The sequence below is a fragment of the Cavia porcellus genome, unplaced genomic scaffold, assembly GCF_034190915.1.
Source record: "Cavia porcellus strain 051 isolate PalLab524CR breed Dunkin Hartley unplaced genomic scaffold, mCavPor4.1 scaffold_5, whole genome shotgun sequence".
In the NCBI taxonomy this organism is placed as follows: Eukaryota; Metazoa; Chordata; class Mammalia; order Rodentia; family Caviidae; genus Cavia; species Cavia porcellus.
The window spans coordinates 75701513-75711397 of record NW_026947488.1 but is presented as its reverse complement, the minus strand read 5'-3'; the positions used below and the strand labels follow the sequence as shown (position 1 = coordinate 75711397).

General features: G+C 40.2%; 1 long non-coding RNA gene across 1 annotated transcript in view; it reads left to right on the top strand.

The window, feature by feature from the left end:
- The first annotated feature begins 314 nt into the window (after nucleotides 1-314).
- LOC134475896 (uncharacterized) overlaps nucleotides 315-9885 on the top strand; it is a 55525-nt gene continuing 45954 nt past the window's right edge. The window contains exons 1-2 of the long non-coding RNA XR_010047222.1: nucleotides 315-455; nucleotides 9265-9345. This is a non-coding gene — a long non-coding RNA (uncharacterized LOC134475896). The remainder of the gene's footprint in view (nucleotides 456-9264; nucleotides 9346-9885) is intronic.

The window sequence follows — 9885 nt, the reverse complement described above, 5'->3', positions numbered from 1 at the left end:
CTCTTCTAGGAAGCATTTTTAAAGAGGCTGTTAAAGTAGAACAAGCAGACTCAAGAGAACTGCCATCTGCTTTCCACGCTGCAGATGCCCACATGAGCCTTGAAAAATCTAGCAGGAGAGGAGGTGGAAGATCCTGTGGGCTGGCTGATAAAGGAAGAAAGGAAAGAGGGCTTTTTCCCCTTAATGTTCCTACATTTGGACCTCATCATCATATTTTGAGAGAGAAAAAGCCAACTCTCACTGCTAGATGAAAAGTCTGAAACATCTAGAGTCTTAAGTAAGCAGCCTGAGTTTTACATTTCATATTCCAGGGACACACATTGTATGGCCACCTTCACAGCTCCTGAAGCTGCACAAGAAGCAGTTCTTATCTAATCACTCTGGGTTTTTCCTCTTGCTTTTGCTTTCAGTATGACAAACTCCTAGTATGACAAAAGGAACAAGAAGACTTTCAGGTAGAGTATGCATGTGTAATTTTAATCTTGACTATGTTACATGTCATATTTTTATATAAAACATGATTATTTCCTACTTTTGACAAAGTACAAGCTAGACTGTGAACATGGAATTTGATTTATGAAATTCAAGATTTTAGAGCTAAAAGAAATTTTGGAGATCTAAATAGTCCATTTGGGAGGGTTAAAACCCAGAGGCAAAAGTGATTTGAGCACGTAAGTAAGTTAAGATCAGATCTATAGTGATCTAAGTGGTGGGACCACAGATCTCTCTTAAAAGAAGAATTTTTTGCTAGCACATATGCAGCAGAAAGCCTTCAGGCATTGATCTGTTTAGGGTTTGCCTCAGATACCCGGAAACAAACTTGTCCTTAGTATCCCATACTCAATAACTGATTGAGATGGAAGTATAGGTTTCATGTGGACACGCTGGTGGGTTGTTTCATCGTCAAGACTCCTGGGACTGGCTGAGACTATCAGATCAACTTTGGACCTGCTTTGTATCTTGATTTTTTTCCCTTCTGAAAATGTTGACCCCAAGGGCACTGCAGAACAAACTTCCTGTACACTGCCCTTCATCTTGGAGAGTGCTTCCAAGAAAACTCAGTCTGGAATAAGAAATAAAACAAAATTTCTGTAGTTTGGTTCTTGCTAAAATTGCCATGCTGTGAGTACTTGTGTATGTGTGTGTGCACATGTAATATATATGGATATATGTCTGTGTGTACTCCTTTTCTCCTTGCTTCCTAAGAGCGTTCCCTTTGGGAGATGGAAAAATAGCTCCTAATTTTTTTCCAGCATGAGCTGCCAGCTTTTGCTTCTCTAGCAAGATAGTGGTCATTCAGACTCAATGAATAATGTATCTTGCACTGCCATGGGTTAGCCCAGTTTGTGAAAGATTAATACTGACTTCATATCCTCGTAGTGAATGTGTACCTCATCAAAAAGCAAAGAATGTTAAGAAAAAACTGTTAAGGAGCCTGCCGTCTTCTACCCTGTCTACTGCAGTGACCCCAGACACCCAATCTGAAGTGGCCCTCATAAAAGCCAGAGAAGTCTATCATACATCAGAAGCATTCTCTGTCTGTCGGTCTGTCTCTGTTTCTGTCTCTCTCTACATCTTCCTCACCTCGACTCTCTTCGTGGTTTTGACACTGCCTGTACTCTGTAGAACAAGACAGCAGTAGGAAAGTAGTCAGCCCTGGTACCATCTTAGCTGCCGGTCTCTCTCCTGGTTTCTTAGCTGTCCTCTGCCTCACTCCTAACAAGCCTGACCATGCATCAAAGACAATTACCCCCAACAAGCCTGGAGCAATAGTTCTTTGTTTTTTTCATTTCATTGGATATCATTTATGAGTGGAATCATATCAGATTATTTGCTTAAGTTCTCTGACATTCAGTATCCTTGTTAGAAAATGGAAATCATAGTGGCCAGCTTGAAGAGTTGTTAAGAGGACTGAATGAGATCCTGTTGTGAGAGAGGGCCAAGCCCAGGGTTTGACCATGGTGTACGTTCAGCTCCAATAGATCTTTCTTATTGGCAATGACCTTTTACCTCACACTGTTCTCCCCTCCCCATAGACTAGCTCAGCAAAGAGACTGCCTCAAACTTTTTTTTTTAATTTCAAAAGAAATGACTACGTTATATAACTATAGGATCTTCTCCATTCTCAGTCCAGATATGTATTAAATCACATATCTTTCCTAACATTCCTGTGAGCCTGGTATTTTACTCTGCAGTTATGTTACACCTTGTACTTTAGAATTGAAGAGACTGAGGTAGAGGAGACTGTGGAGGTGGCTCTAACTGCCTCTGGATTTGACTCTGCCGTACTGGTAACATGACTTGTGCATCCCATCTGCACTGTTGGCTTCTTATCTATAAAATTGAGACATTGCATCCTCTCAAAGGTCTTTTCTCCCTCTAAAATATGCTAATTCCATGTTTGTATGTTTTTCCATAAAATTGAATTTTGAATTTCTTAAAATATTTCTTTAACAAAAATCAAAAAGGACTATTACAATGAAGACCTCAGCATTTGTCTAAAGACACAGAGTTTGTCTTTGGAGTGATGAACTTATATTTCAAGCAAAAAAAAAGAGTAAGATATTTATGGTTACGCAAGTCACTATATTTCAAAAATAAAAATAAATGTAAAGGCTCAGAAGAAGGTAGAATGTGAAAAAGATTTCAAGGATAGGTAAGTGAAGGATCAGGCAAGGGAGTTGAATACCACAACACATTTTTCCCTTTTAGAGGACCATCTGCTGAGATTCTGAACATGAGAACACAGTGGGATTTGAAGGATCTGGAATAAATGAAGTGAAAGAAATGCTGAGAAATCTTTAGACAGAGCAATTTCCAGACAAAGTGAAAGGAAGTCATGTGATCTGGCCTTCTGGTCCAAGGAAAGAATATGGGTAGACTGTTGAAGGTTCTCTGGCTGGAAGGCATGATTCAAGGACCAGAGTGAGAGTGCCTCATGGCAGCGGGGAGAGGGAGAGGTCAGGGACACAGGAATGGGAGCGGTGGGGCTCCATCGTGGGAGCACAGAGTGTGTGCTGCATCACACAGAACGAAGCAGCAGCATTTTAAGTGAAAGAACTATGCAACACGAAACTTTGTGATCTCCAGATCATTTACTTCTCAGGAGCCTATTTATACATGAAGATGTTGAGGCTCCTGGAACTGGGGGACTTCACAAAGATCAGTGCTGTGGGAATCGCTGTGTTGAGGCTGAAACACAGTGTGATTTTTAAAACACAATTGCTCAGAAAATATTCTCTCTCTTTTTTAAATGTGAGATTAATAACAAGAAAAATTCTCCAAAACAATGACTAAATGGTAATTCTTGGACTTTCCAGCAATGCTTTGAAAGTTGTAGGATTAATTTGCCATTTCTTCTAACACTGACTTGATTTTTATGTGTATGAAATTAGAAATAAGCTAAATTAATAACTAAACCTATTTTGTTTTTATAAGTCTTATTTAGGCTGTAAGACTAATAACAAAAAGTATCTAAAATACAAGCGTTAAAATGATAAAAAGTATATATTTAAGAAACTTGTGAAATACAATCCCTCGCCTTAGAAAGAAGCAACAGTGGCACAAGAGCTTGAAAAATTGGAAGAAAAAAAAAGAAGGGAGAATAGAAAAACAACCAGTGGTTATTTCTGGTAGTTGTAATTTTTAAAATCTTATGTGTTATAACTGAAAAGGAATGAATCAGAATTGAAATTGATTCATCAGTGAGAAATAAAAAAGGGTATGAGTTTTCAGTGAATTAGTTTTATTTGTGTGCTACAAATTAATTATTATTTAACTGTACAAAGATATGGGGAACAGATGATAATTAGAAATAAAAAGTGTGTAAAGATTCAACAAGGTAGATAACATTGAAAAGGAAGATTTAATTTGGCTTCTAGGTCTACTGCAGTTCTTCACATCTCATTTTCAAAAATGCCAAAAATATGCAAAGAGAAAAGTAGCAAAATGCTTGGAAAACTATTTTTATAATTTGAAACAGGTTTATAGCCAGGCCTTGGTCTCTCTTTGTAGCCAGTAAGAATTCACTGAATGTGTCTAAGAGAAGGGGCTGTGTTATCATTTGTTTCCTTTTCTGTCTTAAATCAGATTGTCACTAACAGTCTCTGCTTTTCTGAGAGACCCGTCGTCTGTGAGACCTCCCGAAATGATGAACTCTGTGTACTTGAAGGAGGTCAGAAAGGGAGAAAGAGAAAGGGCCTTTGCTTTTGCCTTAATCTATTCCTGCTATTATAAGAATATAGACTAGATAGCCTATAAACAGAAAAGCAGAAAAAGTATTCCTCACACTTCTGGAGGCTTGAAATCCAAGATCAAGGTAATGGCAGTTCAGTGTCTAGTGAGGTTTCTAAGATGTTTCTAAGATGGGATCTTGTCACGTCCTCAGATGGCAGATGAGGCAGAAATGGATGAACACTGTATAAAGTGTCTTTCATAAAGGCCTCAATCCTGTTCACGAGGAAGGAGGCAGCATGACCTGATCGCCTTTTAAAGGTCCCACCTTTTATAGTATTGCATTGGGGATTAAGTTTTGACATAAATTTGGGAAGGAGCACAAACATTCAGATCATGACACCTTTCTTCCCCTGTGAATGAAGACATTAACCTGCCATTGGCCTCTGACATGTCAGGCCTTGTGAGTAGCTTTGTACTTACAGAGAACAGAAAAAGGTAAGTGGCTGAAGTTGACCTGCCTTCACTGTTTGGAATTTCTCCCAGCCAGGCCCAAAATACCCAAAAACTGACCATAGCCAGGTCAGTGAGCTATCTGCAGAAGGCAGAACTCTGGTGGCCCTGAGACCCTACTGAAATGAAAATCATGGTCAAAACAGTGAGGATTTGAGTCAACTCCAAAAGTCAGATATTCTTGCAAATAACCTTTCTGAGAGGGGCATTATGGTGATGGTACCCTTACACTATCTTGGCTCCTATGCACTCCTTTTTTCGTGGGTACCAGGAACTGAACTCATGACTTTGTGCTTGCCAGGGAGATGTTATGCCATGGAGCTATAGCTCCCGCCCTGCCATGCAGTTCTTGAACCCACCGAGGCACCAGCTGCTCCTACATTTGAACCATGTATCTATAGAGAAGTTCCAGATATACTGAAGAGTAGTTTTGAGTTACTCCTTTGTAGCACTTAGAGTTAAAGGTTGAATCATTTGGAAACTGGACTGATTTAAAGATAATACTTTTAGTAAAGACTACTCCCTCAAACTTATCTCTTCATCTCCACCATCACTTTGTTTAGACATCATTATTGCTCTTTTGGATTCCTATGACTGCTCTTAATTAGTTTTGTTGCTTCAAATCCCTCCTCTTACCTACCACCTCAAGAATCTTTATGCAGTAACAAGCTGCCTAAGGGCCTCTCACACTGTCAGCCCTGCACTAACTAACTGCCTTTTGTTCCTGTTGGGCATGAAGACCTGCTGTAGTTCTATTTCTGAGTTTTTTTTTTTTTTTGATTTTTCCTTTTTATTGGTACCAGGGATCGAACTCATGACTGCCTGCTTGCAAGGCAGGCGCTTATGCCGCTGAGCTAAATCCCCAGCCCTCAAAGATTTTGCTGAGTTTTTTTTTTTTTTTTTTTTTTTCCTTGTAGTTCTATTTCTTCTGACTAGTTCTCTTCTGATCACCCTCTCTTCCTACTTCTAGCCCTCAACTCCTAGTCAGCCATTTCCTGTATGACTTACTGACAGCCAGTGTGGACTTGTTTTAAAATGTCAGGCCCAACGTCACCCCTTACAGGATGACCTACCTCTCTGACCCCTCTCTCTAGGTGAAGCATCATTTCACCCTTGACTTTGCTGTGCACAACTCTACCTCCCTCTCTAGAAGATGAGCTCCTGGAAGCTGGGGACTGCCTGTCATTCTTGCATCCTAGGAGTCTGGTCCACAGGTTGACACTTGCAAGAGGTCAACCCATGTTTGGGGAGTGAAGGATCATCGATCTTCACACACAGATGGAACTGCCTGTCACAAGTAGCCAGATCTTGCTGCTTCTTCCATTTCCGTTACCTTACTGAGGCCAAGAGGGTGCCAGGACTCCCTAGGCTCCCCTTGGCACCCAGGAGGAGGGTGAGAGGGTAGTCTTTGTTCTTCCTCCAGATGGCTAGACCTGGGATGAAGCCCAACAGCTGTGTTTGGGTGGAAGGCTAGAGGGCAGATGGCCTGCTGTCTGTTTACAGACAGCCTGGGCAGTCACAGCCCTGGCACAAGGCATTCTCCGAGGTAACTCAACAGGACAGTGGTGGAGTGGGGAAAACGCCAGGACAGGCTACTATATTAGCATTCACTGCCACAACACTGGCCAGTGTTATGATTTTGAGGCTGTGAAGAGCAAATAATTTATGTATAAAGCTCTCATATTCCTGGTGTGGCTTTTAACACTGCAATCCAAACAAAGCCTTTCTTATATAAAAACTCCCTTAATTACTATCATTTAAAAATTGGTTTAACACGAGCAGGCCTCATTAGATTTCAATTTCGTTTTCTGGAAATGTTGGCAGTCACTGAATTATTCACCCAACCAATGCTGGCGGCAGGGGTGGTGATCAGGAGAGTGGGGGGCTTTCACATTGCCCAGAATATTTCGAATCAGAACATGACACAAAGCCCAGTGATTTGTGCCAGGGCAGAAGTCACATGCTTAGACTTAAATGTATTCACTGATATTTTCATATCAGAAAACTCTTTCATTTAAAGGTGTTTGTATATGTGTGTGTGTGTGGTGATCAGAATTCTTGGAGAACCAAGGGGAGAGCTAAGGGCAACATTAGCACCATCTTACTGACTGCTTTTCCTCTCTTGAGCCATGAGCAGTCAGTCCAAAAAGCAAAGTACTTGTGGATACCAATTTATGCACACACTTAGGAGACCGTCCCCTCCAGATCTATGATTCTCTGATCATCTTCTTGGATCTTCTTTTTCCTAATTCAACATTCAAACTCTGACTTGAAATCACCTTTCAATTTCTACAGGTAGTAAAACCAAGAATTTGAATAATAGACTATCACTGTGCTATGATACTATATCAATGTCCCTGCCCAGAATAATTTTCACACAATAACAAGGAATCAAAGTCTACTGAGAATCAATTGGCAGCATCCCAATGAGGAAGGTAGAATGGTCTTCTTTTCTCCCACCAACACTAAAATGCACATTTCTACTTACCAGGTAGAGGAGAACATCCAATGTCTGAGCACCCTGCTGTCCACATTCTTCAAGACACCTGCAAAGGAACACAGCTGTACCCAGAGGGACTCTCCAATTTCCTTCTTGTGGCTGATACCATGATGCCTGCTCAATAAGGTTTCCCAGCTGCCAGATAAGCTTTAGCCTCAGCTGTCCAACATGGTAGCCTCTAGCCACATGTGGCTACTACAAAAAAATTTTTTATATCAAGTAAAATTAAATATATGAAGTATTCAGTCCCTCAGCTACACTAGCTGCATTGTGTAGGCGCACAGCATTTCTACCAAGGCAGAAAATTCTATTTGAGAGCGAGAGTTGCTTAAGACTAACCAGGCAATTCCCTCCAGCGTCGGCTCATGCCTGCTTGATTTTATGACTGAATTGACCCATTGTTTGGATTTATTAATCGGTTCAGTTAGACTAACTGTGCACTTAGACAGCTGTGAGGACAAGACAGAAGACACTTGTTCCATAAAATGGTACTAGTAAAAGTGTGAACAATAGCAATAGCTGACATTTATTGATCACTTGCTCTAGGCACTGTGCTGATCACTTAACCTGTGTTATCTCATAATCTCCACAACAGTTCTGTTATTATCCCATTTAACAGAGAGAAAATTAATAGCGGAGTTAGAAAGGGTCACCCACACCCGCCTGTTACAGTCCTCTTAGTTCACAGAGCTTGGGGTCTGCAACTGGCCTGCCTGGATTCAGTTGTATGGCCTTGCGCAAGTAACTTACCCTCTTTGTGCCTCAGTTTCTTCACCTGTAAAATGGAGAAAATAGTAGACTCTATCTTATAATGATTATCAAGTTTCAACATGAGTAATTTGTGTAAATAATTAAGAAACTAGTAAATGTTTATTGCTTTGATTATTTATTGTAGGTGAGAAAATTTCAGAGAGATTAATGACTTGTCCAGGTTTGCAGGTAACATCAGCCTCCTAGTCTTTCCATCACATTAAACGAACGCCTCCTGCATATAACTCACACTGTGCCCTCTGTTTTGTTCCACAAGCTTTCATCACCTTGACTCTTTTTATCTTAATGACTCAGTAGCCAACAGCTTGTGTTACAAATGACATCTGCATTTTTGCTTTGGCAAGGTCTACAGTAACCGTCCCATGGAAACAACCAGTTTGTGGGGTTTTCTGGCTTGGTGACAATGCAGAATCACCTAGATGATCTCCAAGGTCTTGTTGCTTCCAGTTGTATAAGAGGATTAGAGCTAATCATCTGTAAGATAAGAGAGAATGGATCCTTTAACTCACTTGTTTGAATCTTAAGATTGGGATATAAAAATATTGATCCTACAGAAGCTGAGAGCACAATGATGGAGACCATAGAGAGGACAGAGAAGGGCGGAATGAAGAGACGTTGATCAATGGGCGCTAAGTTATAGTTACCTAAGCATAAGACGCTCTAGCGTGCTATCATAGAGAAGCATGGCTATGGCTAAAAATGTACTGGATATTTTAAAAAGTTAGAAAAAAGCATTTATTTTTGCCTTAAAGAAATGATAAATGAGGTGGTATATGTATCTTTAACATGATTTAAACATTACAATATATTCATGTCTGGAAACCATGTGGTGCCCTGTAAATATTTGTGAGTTTTACTATTTGCCAAAAATAAATTTAATTTTAGAAGATTGCAGATAGATAATAGCTGAGGAAGAAAAATAACACCACAAAGATGAGCTCATTAGACAACCCCATCCAAGCGGTTACCTAAGCAGAGCAGTTTGTCTACATGGTGTAAACCTTTGAGTACTATTTGTCTCTCTGAGTCAAGTGGGTATGATAGTGTGGTTTCCTGGTGTCAGGTCTTCCCTCAAAGGCTAGCACCCCTGTGCTAACCAGAGTGCTCATGCTGGAGTTCTTTGGTTTCTTAAGAGGTTGTCACCTCAGTGAGGTATGTGAATTTGACTCTGCTTTGGGACTGAAAAGGAAATTCCTTTTTAATCTCAACACTAAAAATGGCTGGGCAACTCCTGAGCAACCAGTTGGTCTCTATTTTATGGGCACTGAGTACATAACTCATAGTATTTTCTTCTTGTTGACTCTTAGGACGCTCAGCACCAGATTTGCAGCCCACTTCTAGAGAAGCCTGCATTTTAATATTGAAACAGCTATCACTGCACAAACCAGGTAAACCCTAGTTCACTGTCTCACAAAGTTGAAGAATGAATAGCAGACAAAAAGACTTATTGGAAATAATGGGGAACCCAGACAATGGGGTACCAGAATGGTTTTTTATCCTGGTCTTATAGGATAAGTAGAGCACAGGAAGCTTTGCAATGTAGATTTACTTTTTAAATTAAATACTCAGTTGCCTGAGTTTAAAGGAAACTGGTTATTTTGTATTTATAACATTCCTTAAAGTCCAGCCCAGAGGTAGAAAGTGGTTGTTAACTTGGTGTATTCTACATAAAAAGTATTTTCCTGAGAGTTGGAGCTCTTACCTTAACTCTTTACCTTTTATCTTGTGTTTTCCTTTAGATGTCTAAGCTTACCTAACTACACAGTTTAAATTAGCTCTCAACTCAGTGTGTTGTATTTTTTGCATCCACCTGGCTCTATCTTAAGCCTCAGCTGACTCTGTCTTAGGTCTGTCTGTTGCTGACAGACTACTTACCAGCTAACTTACTAAACTGCCATCATTTGGTATATAAACTTTACTCCTAGGGA